Raw genomic sequence first — 22906 nt, forward strand, 5'->3', positions numbered from 1 at the left:
CTTGAGTTGAAAGAGATCCTGGAGTGCTGCAGACTTCCTGGGAGATGGACGTGCTAGACACTGCTGATGTCAAGGAAAGAAGTGGTGGTGGGGGGGGGGACGTGCTAGACACTGCTGATGTCAAGGAGAGAAGTGGGGGGTGGATTGAAGGCAATGCAAGGCAGGGTTCGACTGATGCCATCTGTTGCCAGCAATTTCCTGTTGGTCTGATGTGACCATGGGCCATCATGGATCAGAGATGGCTGTGGTGACTGCAGAATCCTGGGCCTCACTGGCATGGCAATGAGATGGGCAGAGAGTTCAGTGGTAGTTGAGTCATTGCAGTGGAACTGTTAGCACTCTGGAGCAAAAGAAGAATAAAATCATTACAGGAATTCTACCTGGAATTCTAGTTACCTGCTCCCTCCTGGCTCCAGCTGCATAGTGGTCCTAGGAGCAGTCAGTGCTTAGAGGACTTGGAAGGTTAATGATGGAGGGATTCCACACATGTGGCTTCTGTGAGTCACTGGGGCTGGGGCTTTTCAGTGATATAGTTGGTTGTGAGTCATCTGCACTCCTGTAAGTAACCACCCACCATTTAAGGAAGCCCCCAAACTCACTGGTTCACCAACGTAGACTGGGATGGGATTAGTTCTTTTTCTGTCATCAGTTCTCTATCTGGGGTGAATAGGTATTTGCTTACCTCCCTCCAGGAAGAGCCACACAATACTATTTGACATTTAAAATGGCTCTGTCCCCCAGACAAGTATCTGGGAGTTCCCTAAACCTAATTCTTTACAAGAAGACTCCTCCCTCCCAGGAAACTAATAACATTTTACCAAGAAAGACATTAGCGTGGGAACTGAGGAAGTGCTAGCTAATGTGTCTGGAGTTGGTATGCTTTCTATAAGCAAGCTTACTGCTAAAATTCACAAAGAAGAGTGTGTTCTGAAAGGGCTGGTACTCAGATCAGCAGAAAGGTCATAAATCAACACCACTTCCTATTTCAGAGGAAGTAGGATGGCCGGGTGGGTTCCTGGAAGTTTAGTTGGCCAGTTGGTAGTTGTAGGGGAGATTTGATACACAAAGGATGCGTTGCTACCCTTCTCAGGATAGTGATGTGGGATAGTTTAGATGATAGTGCTTTTGTGGAATGTGTTGGTGACAAAGAAGATAAAATTAATTAACCAACAGCATAAACTAACAAAGAGAGAGTTTCACATAACGCATCGTCAGAAAGAAAGCAGTATATAGAGTCTCAGTGAGTTGTCTGTGCATCAGAGAAAGGCCAATTTATAGCAGCTGAGGGAGCTTGTTTGGCCTTATCGTTTTGTGCATCCTATGTGGACTTTTACCTCAGAGGACAGGCAGACATTTTGTATTTTGCCAAGTAGTAAATTTTACACGGAAGTTGTTTTTGTGAAAACTGGCCATTCTCTGAGGCACAGTGGGCTGTTGGGTGTGCCAATAGATGACCAAGTAAGACATTCTGGGTTAGGCTCCACATGACTGGGGCCTGATGATTAAAGAATTGATATTTTTGTTTTTTATTTTGGGTCTTTTATATTTGGGTGTTATATTTCCCCATGACAGACTGCAAGGCAAAGTATTGACAAAGATAAGGCTTTTTTCCTTCTGGAGCTGCTTCAGAGTTTGGAAGGGTACTTGACATTGGTCATCTGCCAAGGGCTATAGTACCATAAGATATACAAGGCTTGAGGGACATTTTAGAGTGGGTTAAGAAAATAAGAGCTGAAAACACAAAGCAAATTAAAATTAAAAACAAATCAAGCAAGGGGTTATGGAAGTCAGGAGGGCATAGTTCATCCAGAGAAGTTATTTAAGAGTTAGTCCAGCCAAAAAGTCTGTTTAATTTCACAAAAACTAAAAATAAATAAATTTGAATAGCTATTGAAGAGACTGAGTTGGAAAATAGAGAATAAGAAATTCTACTCTACAGACAATAAGAGAAAACAAATGCCAGTCTAGGCTACTATACCCAGCCAAACTCTCAATTAACATAGATGGAGAAACCAAAGTATTCCACAACAAAACCAAATTCACACATTATCTTTCCACGAATCCAGCCCTTCAATGGATAATAACAGAAAAAAACCAATACAAGGACGGAAACCACGCCCTAGAAAAAGCAAGAAAGTAATCCCTCAACAAACCAAAAAGAAGACAGCCACAAGAACAGAATGCCAACTCTAACAACAAAAATAATAGGAAGCAACAATTACTTTTCCTTAGTATCTCTTAATATCAATGGACTCAATTCCCCAATAAAAAGACATAGACTAACAAACTGGCTACACTAACAGGACCCAACATTCTGCTGCTTACAGGAAACCCATCTCAGATAAAAAGACAGATACTACCTCAGAGTGAAAGGCTGGTAAACAATTTTCCAAGCAAATGGTCTGAAGAAACAAGCTGGAGTAGCCATTCTAATATCGAATAAAATTGACTTCCAACCCAAAGTCATCAAAAAAGACAAGGAGGGACACTTCATACTCATCAAAGGTAAAATCCTCCAAGAGGAACTCTCAATTCTGAATATCTATGCTTCAAAACAAGGGCAGCCACATTCATTAAAGAAACTTTAGTAAAGCTCAAAGCACACCTTGCACCTCACACAATAATAGTGGGAGACTTCAACACACCACTTTCATCAATGGACAGATTCTGGAAACAGAAACTAAACAGGGACACAGTGAAACTAACAGAAGGTGTGAAACAAATGGACTTAACAGATATCTACAGAACATTTTATCCTAAAACAAAAGAATATACGTTCTTCTCAGCACCTCATGGGACCATCTCGAAAATTGACCATATAATTGGTCACAAAACAGGCCTCAACACATACAAAAATATTGAAATTGTCCCATGCATCCTATCAGGCCACCATGGACTAAGGCTGATCTTCAATAACAACATAAATAATGGAAAGCCAACATTCACATGGAAAATGAACAATACTCTTCTCAATGATACCTTGGTCAAGGAAGGAATAAAGAAAGAAATTAAACACGTTTTAGAGTTTAATGAAAATGAAGCCACAACATACCCAAACTTATGGGACACAATGAAAGCATTTCTAAGAGGGAAACTCATAGCTCTGAGTGCCTCCAAAAAGAAACTAGAGAGAGCACACACTAGCAGCTTGACAACACACCTAAAAGCTCTAGAAAAAAAGGAAGCAAATTCACCCAAGAGGAGTAGACGGCAGGAAATAATCAAACTCAGGGGTGAAATCAACCAAGTGGAAACAAGAAGAACTATTGAAAGAATCAACCAAACGAGGAGCTGGTTCTTTGAGAAAATCAACAAGATAGATAAACCCTTAGCTAGACTCACTAGAGGGCACAGGGACAGCATCCTAATTAACAAAATCAGAAATGAAAAGGGAGACATAACAACAGATCCTGAAGAAATCCAAAACACCATCAGATCCTTCTACAAAAGGCTATACTCAACAAAACTGGAAAACCAGGACGAAATGGACAAATTTCTAGATAGATACCAGATACCAAAGTTAAATCAGGATCAAGTTAACGATCTAAACAGTCTCATATCCCCTAAAGAAATAGAAGCAGTCATTAATAGTCTCCCAACCAAAAAAAGCCCAGGACCAGATGGGTTTAGTGCAGAGTTCTATCAGAGTTTCAAAGAAGATCTAATTCCAGTTCTGCACAAACTATTCCACAAAATAGAAGTAGAGGGAACTCTACCCAACTCATTCTATGAAGCCAAAATTACTCTGATACCTAAACCACAGAAAGACCCAACAAAGATAGAGAACTTCAGACCAATTTCCCTTATGAATATCGATGCAAAAATACTCAATAAAATTCTCGCTAACCGAATCCAAGAACACATTAAAAACAATCATCCATCCTGACCAAGTAGGTTTTATTCCAGGGATGCAGGGAAGGTTTAATATATGGAAATCCATCAACATAATCCATTATATAAACAAACTCAAAGACAAAAATGACATGATCATCTCTTTAGACACGGTGAAAGCATTCGACAAAATCCAACACCCATTCATGATAAAAGTCTTGGAAAGGTCAGGAATTCAAGGCCCATACCTAAACATGATAAAAGCAATCTACAGCAATCCAGTAGCCAACATCAAAGTAAACAGTGAGAAGCTGGAAGCAATCCCACTAAAATCAGGGACTAGACAAGGCTGCCCACTTTCTCCCTACCTATTCAACATTGTACTTGAAGTCCTAGCCAGAGCAATTCGACAACAAAAGGAGATCAAGGGGATACAAATTGGAAAAGATGAAGTCAAAATATCACTTTTTGCAGATGATATGATAGTATATATAAGTGACCCTAAAAATTCCACCAGAGAACTCCTAAGCCTGATAAACAGCTTCAATGAAGTAGCCGGATATAAAATTAACTCAAACAAGTCAATGGCCTTTCTCTACACAAAGAATAAACAGGCTGAGAAAGAAATTAGGGAAAAAACACCCTTCTCAATAGTCACACATAATATAAAATACCTTGTTGTGACTCTAACAAAGGAAGTGAAAGATCTGTATGATAAGAACTTCAAGTCTCTGAAGAAAGAAATTAAAGAAGATCTCAGAAGATGGAAAGATCTCCCACGCTCATGGATTGGCAGGATCAACATTATAAAAATGGCTAGCTTGTCAAAAGCAATTTACAGATTCAATGCAATTCCCATCAAAATTTCAACTCAATTCTTCAACGAATTAGAAAGAGCAATCTGCAAATTCATCTGGAATAACAAAAAACCTAGGATAGCAAAAACTCTTCTCAAGGATAAAAGAACCTCTGGTGGAATCACCATGCCTGACCTAAAGATTTACTACAAAGCAATTGTGATAAAATCTGCATGGTACTGGTACATTGCCAGACAAGTAGACCAATGGAATAGAATTGCAGACCCAGAAATGAACCCACACACCTATGATCTTTGACAAGGGAGCTAAAACCATCCAGTGGAAGAAAGACAGCATTTTCAACAAATGGTGCTGGCACAACTGGTGGTTATCATGTAGAAGATTTTGAATTGATCCATTCCTATCTCCTTGTACTAAGGTCAAATCTAAGTGGATCAAGGAACTCCACATAAAACCAGAGACACTGAAACTTATAGAGGAGAAAGTGGGGAAAAGCCTCGAAGATATGGGCACAGGGGAAAAGTTCCTGAATAGAGCAGCAATGGCTTGTGCTGTAAGATCGAGAATTGACAAATGGGACCTCATGAAACTGCAAAGCTTCTTTAAGGCAAAAGACAACGTCAATAAGACAAAAATGCCACCAACAGATTGGGAAAGGATCTTTATCTATCCTAAATCAGATAGGGGACTAATATCCAATATATATAAAGAACTCAAGAAGGTGGACTCCAGAAAACCAAATAACCCCATTAAAAACTGGGGCTCAGAGCTAAACAAAGAATTCTCACCTGAAGAATACTGAATGGCTGAGAAGCACCTGAAAAAATGTTTAGCATCCTTAATCATCAGGGAAATGCAAATCAAAACAACCCTGAGATTCCACCTTACACCAGTCAAAATGGCTAAGATCAAAAATTCAGGTGACAGCAGATGCTGGCGAGGATGTGGAGAAAGAGGAACACTCCTTCATTGCTGGTGGGATTGCAAGCTTGTACAACCACTCTGGAAATCAGTCTGGTGGTTCCTCAGAAAATTGGACATAGTACTACCGGAGGATACCGCAATACCTCTCCTGGGCATATATCCACACGATGTTCCAACCGGTAAGAAGGACACATGCTCCACTATGTTCATAGCAGCCTTATTTATAATAGCCAGAAGCTGGAAAGAACCCAGATGCCCCTCAACAGAGGAATGGATACAGAAAATGTGGTACATTTACACAATGGAGTACTACTCAGCTATTAAAAAGAATGAATTTATGAAATTCCTAAGTAAATGGATGGACCTGGAGGGCATCATCCTGAGTGTGGTAACCCAATCACAAAGGAACTCACACAATATGTACTCACTGATAAGTGGATATTAGCCCAGAAACTTAGAATACCTGAGACATAAGATACAATTTGCAAAACACATGAAACTGAAGAAGAACGAAGACCAAAGTGTGGACACTTTGCCCCTTCTTAGAATTGGGAACAAAACACCCATGGAAGGAGTTACAGAGACAAAGTTTGGAGCTGAGACAAAAGGATGGACCATCTAGAGACTGCCATATCCAGAGATCCATCCCATAATCAGCCTCCAAACGCTGACACCATTGCATATACACTAGCAAGATTTTACTGAAAGGACCCTGATATAGCTGTCTCTTGTGAGACTATGCCAGGGCCTAGGAAATACATAAGTGGATGTGCTCACAGTCAGCTATTGGATGGGTCACACGGCCCCCAATGCAGGAGCTAGAGAAATTACCCAAGGAGCTAAAGGGATCTGCAACCCTATAGGTGGAATAACAATATGAACTAACCAGTACCCCGGAGCTCTTGACTCTAGCTGCATATGTATCAAAAGATGGCCTAGTTGGCCATCAGTGGAAAGAGAGGCCCATTGGACATGCAAACTTTATATACCCTAGTACGGGGGAACGCTAGGGCCAAAAAGTGGGAGTGGGTTGGTAGAGGTCTGAGGGGGAGGGTATGGGGGACTTTTGGGATAGCATAGAAAATGTAATTGAGGAAAATACCTAATAAAAATATTTTAAAAAAAGAACTTCTACTCTTGAGATAAGCAGAGCCGACACTTCTAGACTGTTCAAACAATAACTAGAAACACTGGCAAAGAGCAACAGACCTGGCATGAAGGGGAATTTCTACCCAACAAGGAAGACAGCAGGAAGCCAAGAACCTGTTGTGCCCCAAGACTTTCCCTGGACTCCTCAGGTGGCAGGGGAGGGGGAGAACAGCATTTTCTACTTAATGTCTTGCCCCTTTGCAGGAAGTGCACCAGTAAGAATGGAATCAGCAAGGTCTCTGTGACCTCTCTGATCCACAGGATAAGTGACCTAATGCTGGTGGTGTAAGGCTCTTTTACAGGAGTCCTGTCATTCTTAGGGTCCTGGCTGATCATGAAGGGCAATGGCTACAATAACACCTTTATCTCTCTCTCTCTCTCTCTCTCTCTCATCCTCAAATTTTGATTGATGACTAGCCAGAAAAAGTAGTGTCATTGGTCTTGGAGAGGAAGTAATGGAGTTTAGTTCTAACTTCTTTGTAACCTCTGGACAGAGCTTAGAAAAAGAACAGGCACATTCTTAAATAAAACTCAGTTATTCAAGTAAGGAAAAGTCCAAAAATGTATCTTAGACACAACTTCTTTTGCTAAACAGAAAATTGTGTGTCCTATGTACACCTGTGCATATGTGCAGGCATGTGTTGTATATATATGCGTCCATGTGTGTACATTTGTTTGTATATGTGCATGTGTGCATTGGATGTATCTATGCCAGTGTTTGTATGTGTGTGTTATATGTATATGTATATGTGAATTTGCACGTATGTGTTGTATGTATATGTGTGTGTGGTGTGTGCACGAGTGTATAGCGACATATGCGGAAGCCAGAGGATGTTAGATGGCTTTCACTATTACTCTCTGCCTCATTCTCAAGGGACAGGGTCTGTCAGCTAACTTGAAGTTCAGTGTTTCAGCCATTCAGTGTTTACAGGATAGCCAGTGAACTCCTAGTACTCTCCTGCCTCCACCCTCCAAAGGTGGAGTTACAGATGCACAAGATAAGGCCATGGCTAGCCTTTTAACCAGAGCTGCGAATTTGAAGTTGGGTCCTCATCCTTGCCCAGCAAGTAATCTCAAGCCATCTCCATCGACCCATATGTCTTGTTTCGAAAGACAGCTTTTTTTTTGTTTTTGTTTTTTAAATGAGCATTCCAAGAATAGTTTAGCAGCCTAAGGGAATTTAATTGTCTTAAACACAGAACTAGGTTTGATTTCACATCAGTGTTTTGAACTTTTACCTTAGACGTTTCAATAGCATTTGGTTATCATAAATGTGTTATCTTTAAGGTTCATCTGTAACTTTCTCTTATCTTACTTGGATCTTTTATGATTGCTTAAGCTTTCTGGTTTTGGTTTTATCCTAATTTTCCCTTCCCTTCCCTTCCCTTCCCTTCCCTTCCCTTCCCTTCCCTTCCCTTCCCTTCCCTTCCCTTCCCTTCCCTTCCCTTCCCTTCCCTTCCCTTCCCTTCCCTTCCCTTTTTTAGATGGGATCTCACTGTGTAGCTTTGGCTGGCCTAGAACTTGCAATGTAGACCAGGCTGGTCTCAAACTCAGGGATCCACATGTCTCTGTCTCCAGTGTACTGTCATCAAAGGAGTGGGTCACCATGCCTACCCTTAGTTTCTCCTTTTTATTTTGGAAAAATCTGGTCATTTTATCTTAGGATGAAATTTTATTTTACCATGTAAAGTCCTTTAAAAAAAATCTAAAAGACCATACTTTCACTGTTTGTCATTTCCATTCCTATTTTGTTTTTCCTCACTAAGACACAGAAATAAATTATCATCTTAACAAAGTGGAACATAGATTGTTCAGTGTGGTGGCAGAGCTAATGCAGCCAAGGAAGATTGCCCACGTGTACATTGCTAAGCTGTGGAGAGTTTCCTCCGATGCAGGCATTACACAGACTTGTCAGGAGACTTTTAAAAAGTTCTTTTTTCTGTGTTTTCCCCTTGGTCTCAAATGAGTGTGAGAGTTACAGAGCATTACAGATCAGCGAGAGCTGATCAAGGAAACAAAACCTCTAAGCAAACAACAGAGAACTTGTGAAATTATCTTTGCAAGGAAGGGCAGGAGGGGAAGATAACATTCACGGTCACAAAGATCATCACGTCGACCTTGTAACTATAGTTTTGGATACAAAATGCACCTATTTCCTTGAATATCTGTGGAGATAGTGAATGACTTTTCCTGGAGGCGGCTGGGGACTTGCTGTTAGTGCAGCAGAGGCAGGCCAGACCCAGAGAGAATTTTGTATTCTCTTTTCATCAGAGTTCTAGCCAAGAGTAACCTATTGCCTATGAGCCTGTGGATCTCAACAATTCTGTTGGTCCCATTTTTCCTGGTCCTGGATTAAATGTGAAGGTCCTCTAATGTTGCTCTTAGACTTAGCATCTGCTTAATTGTCTGCTTTCTCCTTTGAGGAATCTTTAGTGAGAAGGAAGGAACAGCTGGCAGAGGGAAGGCTGAGTTTTGAAAGTTCTCTCTCTACAGTTCCCACAGGGGAATGGGATCTTAATTTCCCTATGAACTAGGAGGTTGCCCCCCCCCTTTTTAAAAATTATATTCATTTATCTATGTATCTCTCTCCCCCCCATGCATGCATGCGTGTGTGTGTGTGTGTGTGTGTGTGTGTGTGTGTGTGTGTATCGCCTGAAAGTGAGGCCTAATTACACTTTGGCACTATCTATGGTGCTAAGTCCAGAGCAACTTGGCCATGGATTGGTTTTGAGGGGAACAGGGACTCACTTTCCTGGAGAAAGGTAAGTCTAGCCACCTATAAGTCTCTGAGATTGGACAGTCTGTGCAGGAGAGGTGCATGGTGGTTGGGAGGCAGGTATGCAAATGCCCGCCCCATGTGCTCTGCTCCCTCTTGCTCCAAGGAGAGCCAATTCTAGAGAGACAAAATAGTGGCAAGAAACGTGAGGTGCTCATAGCATGTGTAGATCTAGCCCAATTTGTCGCAGTGTATGAGGGAATTTGTTCCAGAAGGAACAAAGTAGCCCCTTATTCTCATGGAGGATAAGAGACTATTCTTTATCCATTGCCTTCAGCTACCACCCGAGAGCTGCCTTGGGTAGTCACAAACAGTAAGTAAACTTCCCAAGGTCAAAAGAACTTGGCTTGTATCCAGATGGGCATCAGAAAATAGGAGTCATTGTCCAGTGGCCTTCATGCCATGGCAGGGTATTTTCTAAGCCAGAGACCCTCAGCTGTCTCTGAATATCTCAGCTAACCAACACAAGCATCAGAGTAGATAGTCAAGAGAGATGAGGTGAAGTGTTTCCTTGTGTGGGCCATTAAAACACCATGAAAAATGGCATATGGAAATAGCCAGTAGCACGGTTGTTGATCTTGAGGTCCACAGCCCGTGCCTCAACTCAGGTCCAGCCAGTCATCCTCAATAGGCTAATGATGAGAGACAAACCAATAGTGGAAATCAGAAGAGGGGATTTATTCAGTTTTCCCACAGTGGAGGAGAGATTAAAGAGAACCAGCAAACCCTTCAAGTGTGGTCTTCAGGGTCCTGAGGTAAGATCAAAGTTTTAAAAGAGGGCCACGGATGTCCGCATCTTAGCAGTCCTGGCCAACGTGAGGTCCTGCCTTCACTGAGATGTCATTTTCTGGGTTTCAGCTCAGCCTGTAGAACTCTGTGAAATATATTTCCTGGAGACAAATTTCCCCTCCTGCCTTCTCTCAGCAGGGGAAGCTCTGGGAAATTTGGTCCACTGTTCCTTAGGTCCACTGTTCCTTTGGTCCACTGTTCCTTTGGTCCACTGTTCCTTTGGTCCACTGTTCTTTAGGTCCACTGTTCCTTTGGTCCACTGTTCCTTTGGTCCACTGTTCCTTTGGTCCACTGTTCCTTTGGTCCACTGTTTCAATCGGGTGACAGTCAGATTCAGAGACACAGCATCTCTAGAATATCGTCCTTTCTGCCACCCCATGCCACTTGCAAAAAACACTCTAAGAAAAATTTACTAAAAGCTCATACAAAGCAAGGGAGTTAGGGTGTGGGAGTTCCTGCATCCTTTCTCTCCATGTCCAGAGAGGTGGGAGGGCTTTTGCAGCCAATGTTGGAGAAAAAACTTGGTTGTCTCAACATGGAACTCCTGTAGAGCCCTGTATCTGGGTAGACAGACTGACGTCTGGTTATCTTATTGATAATACATTTTACAGTGTCTGTTGTTTTTCTTGAGACTTGCCACTTGTTAGGGTACAAGTTAAGAGTTAGGTCCAAGATTGTAGTATAGGATTCATGAGCCAAGCTCCAAATTATTATGGCCTGAAGGTTAAGGTATATTCATTTGTTTTTATTTTAAAGAATTATTTAATGTGTGTGTGTGTGTGTGTGTGTGTGTGTGTGTGTGTGACATGTACCATGATACACATACAGAGGTCAGAGGACATCTTTGAGCATAGAGGATAACTTTATGGAGTTGGTTTTCTCCTTCTACCTTTATGTGGTTCTGGGATGGAGCATAGGTCATTAGGCCTATATTCTATATTCTATGTGATAGACTGTACTCTTTCTATTCTATTCCATTCTAATTATGGAATAAGTACCTTTGCCCACTGCGACATCTTGATGGCCCCATCTTTAGCCCTTTTTCTCTTCAGACATGTTTGGTGAATATGGAAGATTAACAAATGTATCTAGTTTATCATGGGGTGAGGCCGAAGGATGCTCTTGCTGCCTAAGAAGATGGGAAGAACCACAGGCGGTTGGGTGTGGTCTCCATGAAAACATTGTCATAGCTATTTATTTAAGGTTATGTTTACTAGATGACATGGTTTCTTTCCCAAATAATACAAAAGAGTGGCATAGAAACACATTATCAGGACAAACAGGAAAAATTGTGAGTATAACACATGTTAGCGTCTATAGTACCTGTCTATTATATGTGCCTTAGATCTTTAAAAAGGTCTGTAATTCTCTGCTAGTCACAAGTTGGCAGAGGCAGACTGGGGTTACAAACTGAGCTATAGCAAGGATGGCCACAGAGCGTTAATTGCTGCACGTTCTGCGCTGCTCACTTCTCGTAGTTTTTCACTGCCTTAAAGCAGCTTTAAGGCGTAGGGAGAAGGAACTTTGAAGCATTAGATGAGTGTGCAGCCCTTTAAATTGAGTTTCCTGGTACTTGGGCAGTGGAGGCGCCTGAGTTCTCCACTGGCATCTTCAGGCCCCGGGGCTGAAATGCCCACTGGTGGAGAGCAGCAGCTCCTCTGAATTGTGTGCAGGGCACGCATGCTCTCACCGTCAGTACAGAAGCTAAACAAACAACAGGAACCACTTTGTCCCCCAAGTGCACAAAGTGTCTCTCAGCAGCATTTACTTCAACATGTCCTTGTCCTTGAGAAGTGCACTGTAAACACACAGGCTTGGTCATCCAGCCACAGTGCTTGATGCCCAGCAAGGGAGCCTCCTGAATGGAGGCAGGCCAGATTATGAGAAAGGGCCATGCTTCTAGAAACCAGTAGTAGAGACACATTCGCTAGCCCCTGGTAACTACCTTGCTCAAGGCTCCTGTCTCCTGGTTAACTGCTGTTTCCAGGTTACCTGCTCTTTAGTATTTCCTCATCAAGTAAATTTTAGAAATTTAAAAGGGTAAAAATAATGAACTTTGTTGTTGTTGTTGTTCTTAAATTTCTTTGCTTCCTCATCTTCATTACTGTTGCTTGCATCTCATGGATCATGGAATCAAATAGTAGAAAAGAAATCTGTCTCACACGGCTAACTGTGGTGCCGATTTAACAGATCAAAGTGACTCTGGCTGTGAGTTTGCCTTAGTCCCTACTCAGTAGTACCTATTACAGACAGAGTCATCCTGGCTGACTTGCCCTACGCTCTACCCCTAAACCCTCTAGCTCAGGGGCTAGGCTGGAATTCCCTCCCCACAGCCTTGGGTCACTACAAACCTTACCAGTGGCTCTCAACCTTCCTAATGCTGTGACCGCGCGTTGGGTAACCCCAACCATAACATTATTTTTTGTTGTATGTCTTAACTGTGCTTTTTCTACGGTTACAGATTGTATTGTAAATGTCTGGTGTTTGGAATGTCTGATATGTGATCCCCGTGAAAGGTTGTTTGGAAACCCCAAGTGGGTTGTGACCCACAGGCTGAGAACTACGGCTAGCCATTTTGGTTCACTAGGTCTCTGGGTTTCCAGTTGCTCTCTTTGCTCCTTCTCTCTCCTCTTCCTCTCTTGCTACCCCCTAGCCCCCATCTTTCATCGTGTGGTTCAGTCTGGACCCTTTCAGATTCCTCTCGTACTGTATTATCCCCTTACTACAATAAACCTCTCCTCCACCATACCTAGGAGCTGTCATATCCTCATGGTTTCCATCATCTGGTGAGATAAATATAGAATATTGGGTTTTACGAGCTGGAAAGAACCTTAAATAAAGCACATTCATATAAATAACATATTTGAATTACTCTTGAAATATCTAGCACTATTAAAAATAATTTTTTTGCACCAGGCAGTGGTGGTGCTCACCTTTAATCCCAGTGCTCTGAGGCAGAGGCAGATGGATTTGTGAGTTTGAGGCCAGCCTAGGGTACAGAGAAAGACAGTTTCAGGACAGACAGGGTTACATAGAGTAACCCTGTCCAGAGAAAAATCAATCACTAAATAAACAAATTTAATAATAATGATCATTACATCTTATTTATATATTTTGAACATTAATATATTTATATTATAAATAATAATGTATTTATATTATAAATATAAAATATAACAGTTATTATTATTATTATATTTTAAGAATTCTTAAGTCTATAAGCCTGTTCCCCTTCAGCCTTTGGTTGCTAACTTTTAAGACATTAAAATGTGATAAAATAGTGATCATAGCTCCATATGATGCTAACCATGATTTTTTAAATTAAAATAATACATTTGTTTGTTTGTTTGTTTGTTTGTTTTAATAACCCACAGCTATGTCTTTCTGTTTGCTGGGCTCTCATATCTGAGGGCAAACAAATGTCATCTCTGGTTAGCCACTGTCTTCTTGTGTCCTTGGAAACAAGGAAAACAAGAAAAAGTAGCCACTTTAAAAACAAGGAATTTCAGGTCTGGCAAGGCAACTCAGAAGGTAAAGAAGAGCTGAGCCTGACTCCTGGGACTCACGGGGAAGGAGAGCATGAGCTCCTATGGGCTGTCCTCTGACCTCCACAGGTGAGATGGAGGTGTGCCGATGCACCTTCCATAAAAATATACAGGAAAAACTAAAGCTTCCCACTCTTGAGAGCAAAGTACCTTCATTTTTTTTTAATTAGGTATTTTCCTCGTTTACATTTTCAATGCTATCCCAAAAGTCCCCCATCCCCACCCCCCATCCCCTACCCACCCACTCCCCCTTTTTGGCCCTGGCGTTCCCCTGTACTGGGGCATATACAGTTTGCAAGTCCAATGGGCCTCTCTTTCCAGTGATGGCCAACTAGGCCATCTTTTGATACATATGCAGCTAGAGACAAGAGCTCCGGGGTACTGGTTAGTTCCTATTGTTGTTCCACCTATAGGGTTGCAGTTCCCTTTAGCTCCTTGGGTAATTTCTCTAGCTCCTCCATTGGGGGCCGTGTGACCCATCCAATAGCTGACTGTGATCATATCCAGAAGTACCTTCATTTTATAAGAGGAAGATCGAAAGACATAATGAGCCATGTGGTTGCCCAATGGCACATGGAGGGCCAATGGCGGAGTCTGCACAGAATCTCATGTTCTGCACAGATTTCAAGAAAAGCCTTCATGTAGAAAGGTTTCTTCTGCCTGCTTATGGAAGCTTGCTTACCAGGCCTCTGGGGTCTAAGAACTCGATTTTAGAGTGTTTGTTTGTTGATGGAGTAGCTCCAGAGTCCTGAGAGTGGCTTTGCGTCTGCATTGAGCCAGTTCAATTCTCAGACGGTCCTCAATGTCTGGAGTGGATTAGCGAGTCTCCCAGGTCTTGTCTGTCTACATCAGTGAAGAAGAGCAACAGCATGAGTAATCTGAGATGGACAGGAAACAGTTCTGGAGAGCTTCTAAACCCGTCCAACTACAGAGATTAGTAATAACTTCCCATGGCAACAAGACCACCTTTCATATAAAAGACTTGTGCTGGCATCTGTAAGTATATTTCCAAAGGCGACTTACCTAATTCCACCTAGTAATAGTCATTAGGTGGAAGTCTAATCAGTAGATCATGGTTTGTTTCAAAGGATGGAACATTCAATCCATGCAGGGAAGCAGATGACAGAGCAAGTAGATCTGTTATTTAATATTTTTCTACAATGATCTTCAACATGCGAAGAAGCTGGGGATGAGCTGAAGGAAGGCTCCCTGATCCTCTGGGAATATTGTTAAAGCTACTCCCTAGTTCCCAGGCTGCTCCTCGCTCACCCCAACCTATTGTTTTAAAGATCCATTTGATCACTGTGTATCCCTTTTAAATTTAAGTAACTTTCTGATTTTCACCATTTTTGTAGAGATGAGATAGTGTTTTTATTTAAAAGGACCCCCACACATGCACACACATGCGCTCACATGCACATCATTACCATAAACAGTGAGGAGTTTTATCTTTAAAGTGATATCGCTTGAGCCACAGGTCATTTTAGTGTCTCTCTGTTGTTCTAAGAAGCCCTGCCTACAGCCTTCTCCGTAAGGAGATAAGGCTGTGTAAGAGAGACTTTTCCAACCACGCTGGGAGATTGCATGTTACAACCAGCATTTGACTATCTTTCAACTGCAGATTCAGAGGCAGGGTGTCCCTGGACCTTGCACATGAAAATGTACGATTTATCCAGCACTGCCCATGTGGCACCGGTTGACATTTTCCATCTTGTGATTTTGTAAAAGTAACAATTTGGGACTGATGGGCATATTAACACCGTATGAGAAAGACCAGGCTTGAGAATATATTGAACACACCAGACCAAGGAAATTGTATGACACTTTCACCTGACTCTATCAAGAGGAGGCCACCTAACACGCTGATATCAGCAGCTCCCAACAACCTGCCCTGGGACTGTCTTGTGGGTGCAAGGGGTGGACAGACAGACACCTGTGACTGCCCTCACTGACTTAGCACTGTGCATCAGTTCTTCACCTCAGCTTTACTCTGACCTTGTGGCTTACTCTCCTCCCCCAAGAACAGAGATTTATGATTTTTGCATCTGTATCTCAGCCTCCTCTCCCAGCTTCTCAGTAAGGCCTCTGTGAGCTCTGCTGTAGTCTCTTGGTAGCCATTTTCTAGCCCACACAGACGCATATACACATACATATATCAATGTCTATAGGTAGACACAATTACTGGGTGATGTGTAATATGTGATCATAGGGTTAATGTCAATAATGTAATTTGGAATAAAATATAATGTTTGCCAGCGGCTAGCTCTCAGAATCGGGACGACTTGGCAAATGCAGCCAATGAAATTATGAATTTATTATTATCCAGTAGTTCTGACATTATTGAAAGACACAAAACATGTCTACATGCTTCTGGCAAGGAATGCCCGTGGCACTGTTGTTCCTAAAACATTTCCTAAAACTATGTTTGTACCCAAGGAATTGAAAGATGCTGATGGCCCTGGTGGAGAAGGCCTTAGTTCTGTGCATCTCTGGGCTGTGCTGGGTCAGCACAGTCTCCACCCTTTAGTTAAGTGGGCAAAATATATGTGGATGAATTTCTTCCTTCTCTGTAGGTGGCAAGTTTCCAGATTCATTTGATTTCTTGTATGTTCTTTTTCTAATTGTTTCTTTTTCCATGACGGCTCTGAGAGGAACACACCTGTGCGGATGAGTGTTATTCTACAATGCACTTCCTTCTCTGTAGCTTGTTCTCCAGCAGGCCAGGCCTATTTCTCTTTCCTTGAGTATTCCATTGCCTGGTCTCCCACCACTAGGTGTCATATGTATTCACACAAATGCCTCAAGGGTGTAAAAGTAAGCATGCATGCTCTGGTTCCGTGAGCTTGGTGGGCAGGGGTGTGATGACATCCTGCCTTTGGCCGAGTGTTCCAAGGTCTCTCACTCTCTGTGTAATGCCTGGCTGTGGGTCTGGCTGTATTTGCTCCCTGTATTTGTTCTCTATGTTTGTGTAGGAGAATGTCTTTAGGACTCATTTTATCACTACATTATTATTACTAATATTATTATTATTATCATTATTATCATTATTATCATTATTAACCCGTAGTATTTGGTCTTGCCTACCCTAGGTCTCTGGACTATCTGATCTTTAGTTCAAAGAGTGTAAAAGCCAAAGGGGATGGAGGATTCTAAGAACACAAGGTCTTCTAAATCAGCATGAATACAGCTCATATGAACTCACAGAGACTGAAGCATCCAGCACAGAGACTGAAGCCTCCAGCATAGAGACTGAAGCATTCAGCATGGGCCTGCGCAGGTCTTCCCCAGTCCAGTGTGTATATATTACAGCTTCCAGTTTCGTGTTTTTATAAGATTCCTGAGTCTCTCTTAAGAGCTTGTTCTTCAGGTGACTCTGTTAGCCTCTATAAGCAGACCTGGGAGGGTAGCTCTCTCCTTAGTATGAGTGGGCAGAGTATTCTCTGCAGGCAAGCTCTCTTCTTGCAGGGAGGGTACCCAGATATCTGGTGTTCAAACTGGACTCCTGGCAGGAGTTGTGTTCCACTCACTAGAGGTCTTAGGATCCCGTGTGGAATCCTGTGTGGGCCCTTGCGGGTGTCGGGCGACTCCGCTGGCAAGGTACCCCGGGGCTCGAGTGGAGCGGAAGGGGCTTGTGCCCCAGGTCAGGCCCGGGTAGTCTGCTTCCCTATTTACCGCAGTCTCAGGTTCTGCGCGATTGGATTGGGGCAGACACTGTGTTCCACTCACCTGAGGTCTTAGGATCCCATGGGGAATCCTGTGTGGGCCCTTGCGGGTGTTGGGTGAGACTCCGCTAGCAAGGTACCTTGGGGCTCAAGTGGAGCAGAAGGGGTTTGTGCCCCAGGTCAGGCCCGGGTAGTCCGCTTCCCTATTTACCACAGTCTCAGGTTCCGCGCGATTGGATTGGGGCAGACGCTGTACTACACAATGGAGTACTACTCAGCTATTAAAAAGAATGAATTTATGAAATTCCTAGCCAAATGGATGGACCTGGAGGGCATCATCCTGAGTGAGGTAACATATTCACAAAGGAACTCACACAATATGTACTCACTGATAAGTGGATATTAGCCCCAAACCTAGGATACCCAAGATATAAGATACAATTTCCTAAACACATGAAACTCAAGAAAAATGAAGACTGAAGTGTGGACACTATGCCCCTCCTTAGAAGTGGGAACAAAACACCCTTGGAAGGAGTTACAGAGACAAAGTTTGGAGCTGAGATGAAAGGATCCACCCCATAATCAGCATCCAAATGCTGACACCATTGCATACACTAGCAAGATTTTGCTGAAAGGACCCTGACATAGCTGTCTCTTGTGAGACTATGCAGGGGCCTAGCAAATACATAAGTGGATGCTCACAGTCAGCTAATGGATGGATCACATGGCCCCCAATGGAGGAGCTAGAGAAAGTACCCAAGGAGCTAAAGGGATCTGCAACCCTATAGGTGGAACAACATTATGAACTAACCAGTACTCTGGAGCTCTTGACTCTAGCTGCATATGTATCAAAAGATGGCCTAGTCGGCCATCACTGGAAAGAGAGGCCCATTGGACATGCAAACTTTATCTGCCCCAGTACAGGGGAACGCCAGGGCCAAAAAGGGAGAGTGGGTGGGTAGGGGAGTGGGGGTGGGTGGCTATGGGGGACTTTTGGTATAGCATTGGAAATGTAAATGAGCTAAATACCTAATAAAAAATGGAAAAGAAAAAAAAAGATTCCTGAGTGTGTGAATGAGTGGGTCTCCATTTCTTGTGCCTTCTTTTGGGTTTTTTTTCCTTCGGTTGGTTTGTCCTGTACAACTTTGATGTGATAGTTTTTCAATATTATGTTTTAGAAGCCAGTTCTTCTCTAATCAGAAAGGGAGTCGATCTGGATGTGGGGGTTGGAGGTCCGGAGAGATTGGGAGGGGTAGAGGAAAACCATGATCATGCTATATTATGTGAGAATAAGCTTTTATTGTTTTCACTAAAAGGAAAAAATGAAATAAAATATGCTCTGGTTATCATGGCTTACTGTACAAAATCTTATATTGAATGTACTTACATTTTAGCTCACCTTAACATAGGAGTCTGTCTCAGAATAGAAACACCAAACAAACAAAAACAAGACAAAAACAAAACAAAACAAAACAAAACAAACAAACAAACAAAAAAACGGAACAAAAAAGAAATCTTAAAATCAAGGAAACGCCCAAGTGGAAGCATTGCGTTTGAGCAACTGGAGGCTCTGAGACAGCATCCAGTCTGGCCCTGGAAGCACCATCTCCTCTGCCTCCTCACTGCACAGGTGCCAGGCAGCTTCTCCTGTCAGCCGGGGCGCTGGAGGAGCCCACAGAAAGATCATCAGGCACCTGCGCACTAGCTGTGATAAGGAAACAGACTCCACTCTCATTCTACAGTTTTGTTTTCCAAGTAAAGGTGCTGAGGTGTTAAAATATTTCTCCGTTATGGATTCTAGGCATGATCAATTTCCCCTCTTTCATGTTAGGGAAATGAGGCTTGGCATGGCTTACTCATTGTTCAAGTGCATGCAGAAACAGACCAAATATCTCCTGGGCTCTAGACACAGTATGGCCTGTCTACACTTGTTATTAGCATTAGTTCTATTCTGGAACTTTGCAAAGGTAGTTCCAAACAGAATCTCATAAGATCATGCTTGATATTTTAGGAATATTAGCTTCATAAAGCCACTTGGCTCATTAGAATTAGAGTTCAGGCTGTCACTCAGCTGCTGAAAGACTAAATTGGAAACTAATTTGTTGGGACTTGGAAGGTGGGTAAACTATTTGAGATGTTCCACTGTCAGACAAACACAAGTAAGCAAAGTTGTAAAATCAAGTAAGTTAGAGAGACAGGGTTGGTTGGATGCTTAAAATCTAGTCCATGTTTAATTGTTGTTGAGAAAGCTGCAGACTAAAAACCCTGTGGTTAATAAACTTGACCAGTTGAAGTTAAGCTACAACAAGTACTTAACAAGTACTTAAGCTTTCTAAGTACAGTTGACCAGAAACTGTAAAACCACAAATAAGATCTGGTGGAAAGCAGATTGTGAAATCTTGATCGCCAAAGTGATGGAAGGCACTCACTGTGTATGTCAGCAGGATGTGACTCTCCTGTTGGGGAGTTTAGCTCCTATACGGTCAACACCTTAGTTATGTCCTCTCGGCCTGCAGAGCCACTGACCAACAGCAAGATTTCTGACTTCATCATCAGAGACATGATATCTGAAAAATTTCAACATGACTTCTTAACCATCAAGTCTTGACAGCTGGACCATTTAAAAATGTAACATTTATGTGTGTTGTAAAACAGTATTTTCAGCTGATTTTCTCCAACCATTTGTTTTCTTTGGTTACTGTAAAAATTTTCAGTGTTACAGAGTCCAAGGCCAAATAAAGCCAGACTAGAAAGGCAATGACCCCATTTCCTGGATGTTGGCATTATGGTTGTTACCAGGTGGTAGGAGCGGTTAATACATCAAGATAAAATACTATTGAGCATGATATAAAAGGTTGGGTGTGTTTGTTTCTAAGGTGGCATGGAAGCGGTACACCTACAGACCTGCTGGCAATAGGTGTTTACAAAGGAAAGCAACATCAGACAGAACGGTAGCCTAGGACACCATTTCACACTGTAAAGTGACCGATTATGAGGCTACTTAAACAACTGGACTATCCATAAAGCTTGTGGATAGCTGTAACTATTTACTCGGTTTCTGATGTAGCTTAAGCTTAAGCGATTACTCTCCCTATGAACAGTGGTTCCTTTTGACTAAAATGCCACCATCCCATATGAAAAAATTTTATGGGGCAAAGTTTTATCTAAAGTTCATACATAGGCTGTTAGCTTAACATACCTTTAAGCTCAGATGCAATGTGGAGCCTTGTGCATTTGAAACTTGCCTAATCCCGAACTCTGTCAATCATGAAGACATATATCTCCTGTCACATGTCAAAAAAAAAACAAAAATCAGACAAAACAAAATAACCTAGAAAGAATATGTTTTTCCTATCCTCAAAAGATAACACAACAGAAGTTGCTTTCTTTGTGATTTGCCTCCTTTGCACTATCTCAACCCATCAATTTTTCCTCATAGAAAGTAAACGAATCACTGTGTTTCCAGACTTCTTCTTTGTTGTCCATTCAAATTACTCTCATATAAATTGGGTTTAACAATTATCATTCTTAGGATATCTTTCATGTACATTCTGAAGCTCACAAAAATGAAAAGCATTATAAGAGATTATAATAGTATGCTAATTTGGGTAAGAGTGGACATTACGACATATTGTACCTCAAATATAATTGTTTGGATGTGATAGTTTACTAGTCAGTTATGTAAATCCTAAGGAGAGATTTTAGATCCATGAATAACTCTCCTCAAAGACAAAGTCTTGACATTCCCTATCTTGTGGATTCAGCTTCCTACTACTGCTTGTATGTGAGGAGAAGAGTATAAAGACAATAGAGTACTTCTCGACAGTTTTGATATGGAATATATATATATCACAAAGAAAGCAACTTCACACACACACACACACACACACATATATATATATATATATATATATATATATTTGTGTGAAATATTAAATCTGTGCTAATGCTGACTAGGCACCGGCTGGTGGTCTTGGTCTGTTTCCAGCCCAGGAGACAGGCTAAGACTGCATTATTCCTTGTAGCCAAAACCTGTCCCACTAAGTCTGGCTCTCTGACTCAGAGCTCCGAAATCACTCTCTATACTTCTTGGCTGGCTGCTGCAATGCCCGTCCTGCAGTTCCCAATTCCTGCGGCTGCAATTATCTTTCTCTGGAACCCAGCTGAGTCGCCACATGAAGGAAAAAACGCACAATCTTAGTTTAGAATCAACAGATAATACAATCTCTGAGCACAGAACCTAGCATCCTAATTTTATAAACTATTCTATGCTAGAAATCCTCTGGTGACAGACCCGCTAGGATCTGCCTAACAGCCTCTGGCTTCCCACATTGTGTCTGCCTTGCTCCCACAGTTCAAAAACCAAGTTTCTTTCTCCTGCATTCTCTCTTCCTCTTCCTGACCTGGAAGCCCCGCCTCCTCGCCCAGTGATTGGTTTCTTGTAATCTTTATTTATTAGGGGGAAATTCCACTACACATAAAAAAAACACACATGTATATATGTATACCCTTATTTCCATTAGAAATAAGAATTTATGTATGGCCTACTTTGGAGTACATTAAGTTTGAGATGTTCTCTCTCTCTCTCTCTCTCTCTCTCTCTCTCTCTCTCTCTCTCTCTATCTCTCTGTCTTTATATTCTTTTATTGACTTTAATTTAATTTAATTTTATTTTATTTTTTACTTATTCACCTTCTATCCCCTTCACTACCCCCCTTGTGGTCACCCTCTCACACAATCCTTTTCCTATCCCCTTCCCCTTTTCTTCTGAGTGGGTGGGGTCCCCCCTGGGGATCCCCTACCCTAGCACTTCAGGTCTCTGCAAGGTTGGGAGCTTCCTCTCCTACTGAGGCCAGACAAAGCAGCCCAGCTAAAAGAATATATCCCACATACAGGCAACAGCTTTTGGGATATTCCCCACTCATACTCCAGTTGTTCAGGACCCACATGAAGACCAAGCTGCACATCTGCTACATATGTGCAGGGAGGCCTAGGTCCAGCCATTTATGTTCTTTTGTTGGTGGTTCAATCTCTGAGAGCTCCAAGGGTCCAGTTTTGTTGACTCTGTTGATATTTCTGTGGAGTTCCTATCCCATTCAGGGCCTTCAATCCTTCTTTCTATTCTTCCTTAAGAGTCCCCAAGCTCCATCCACTGATTTGCTGTGGGTGTCTGTATCCGAGTCAGCTGCTGGGTGGATCCTCTCAGAGGACAACATGCTCCTGCCTGCAGGCATAACGGTATCGTTAATAGTGTCAGGGATTGCTGCTTGCATTCCCCAGTCTCTGCTTCATCCCCGATGTCTGCATTTCTTGTAGACAGGATAAAGTTTGGATTGAAAGTTTTGTGGATGGGTTGGTGTCCCTATTGCTCCCCTGGAGTTCCTGCCTGGCTACAGGAGGTGGCCTCTTCAG

At 42.2% G+C, this 22906-nt stretch overlaps 1 long non-coding RNA gene across 1 annotated transcript; it reads right to left on the minus strand.

Annotated features, from left to right (window-relative positions):
* Nucleotides 1-32: 32 nt before the first annotated feature.
* On the minus strand, nucleotides 33-21075 carry Gm33365. The gene is made up of 4 exons (XR_387544.2): nucleotides 20694-21075; nucleotides 19924-20061; nucleotides 14515-14675; nucleotides 33-340 (listed from the first exon to the last, which is right to left on the minus strand). It is a non-coding gene; the product is annotated as a predicted gene, 33365 (long non-coding RNA).
* Between the last annotated feature and the right edge of the window lie 1831 nt (nucleotides 21076-22906).

Source organism: Mus musculus, chromosome 3 (assembly GCF_000001635.26).
Source record: "Mus musculus strain C57BL/6J chromosome 3, GRCm38.p6 C57BL/6J".
Taxonomy (NCBI): Eukaryota; Metazoa; Chordata; class Mammalia; order Rodentia; family Muridae; genus Mus; species Mus musculus.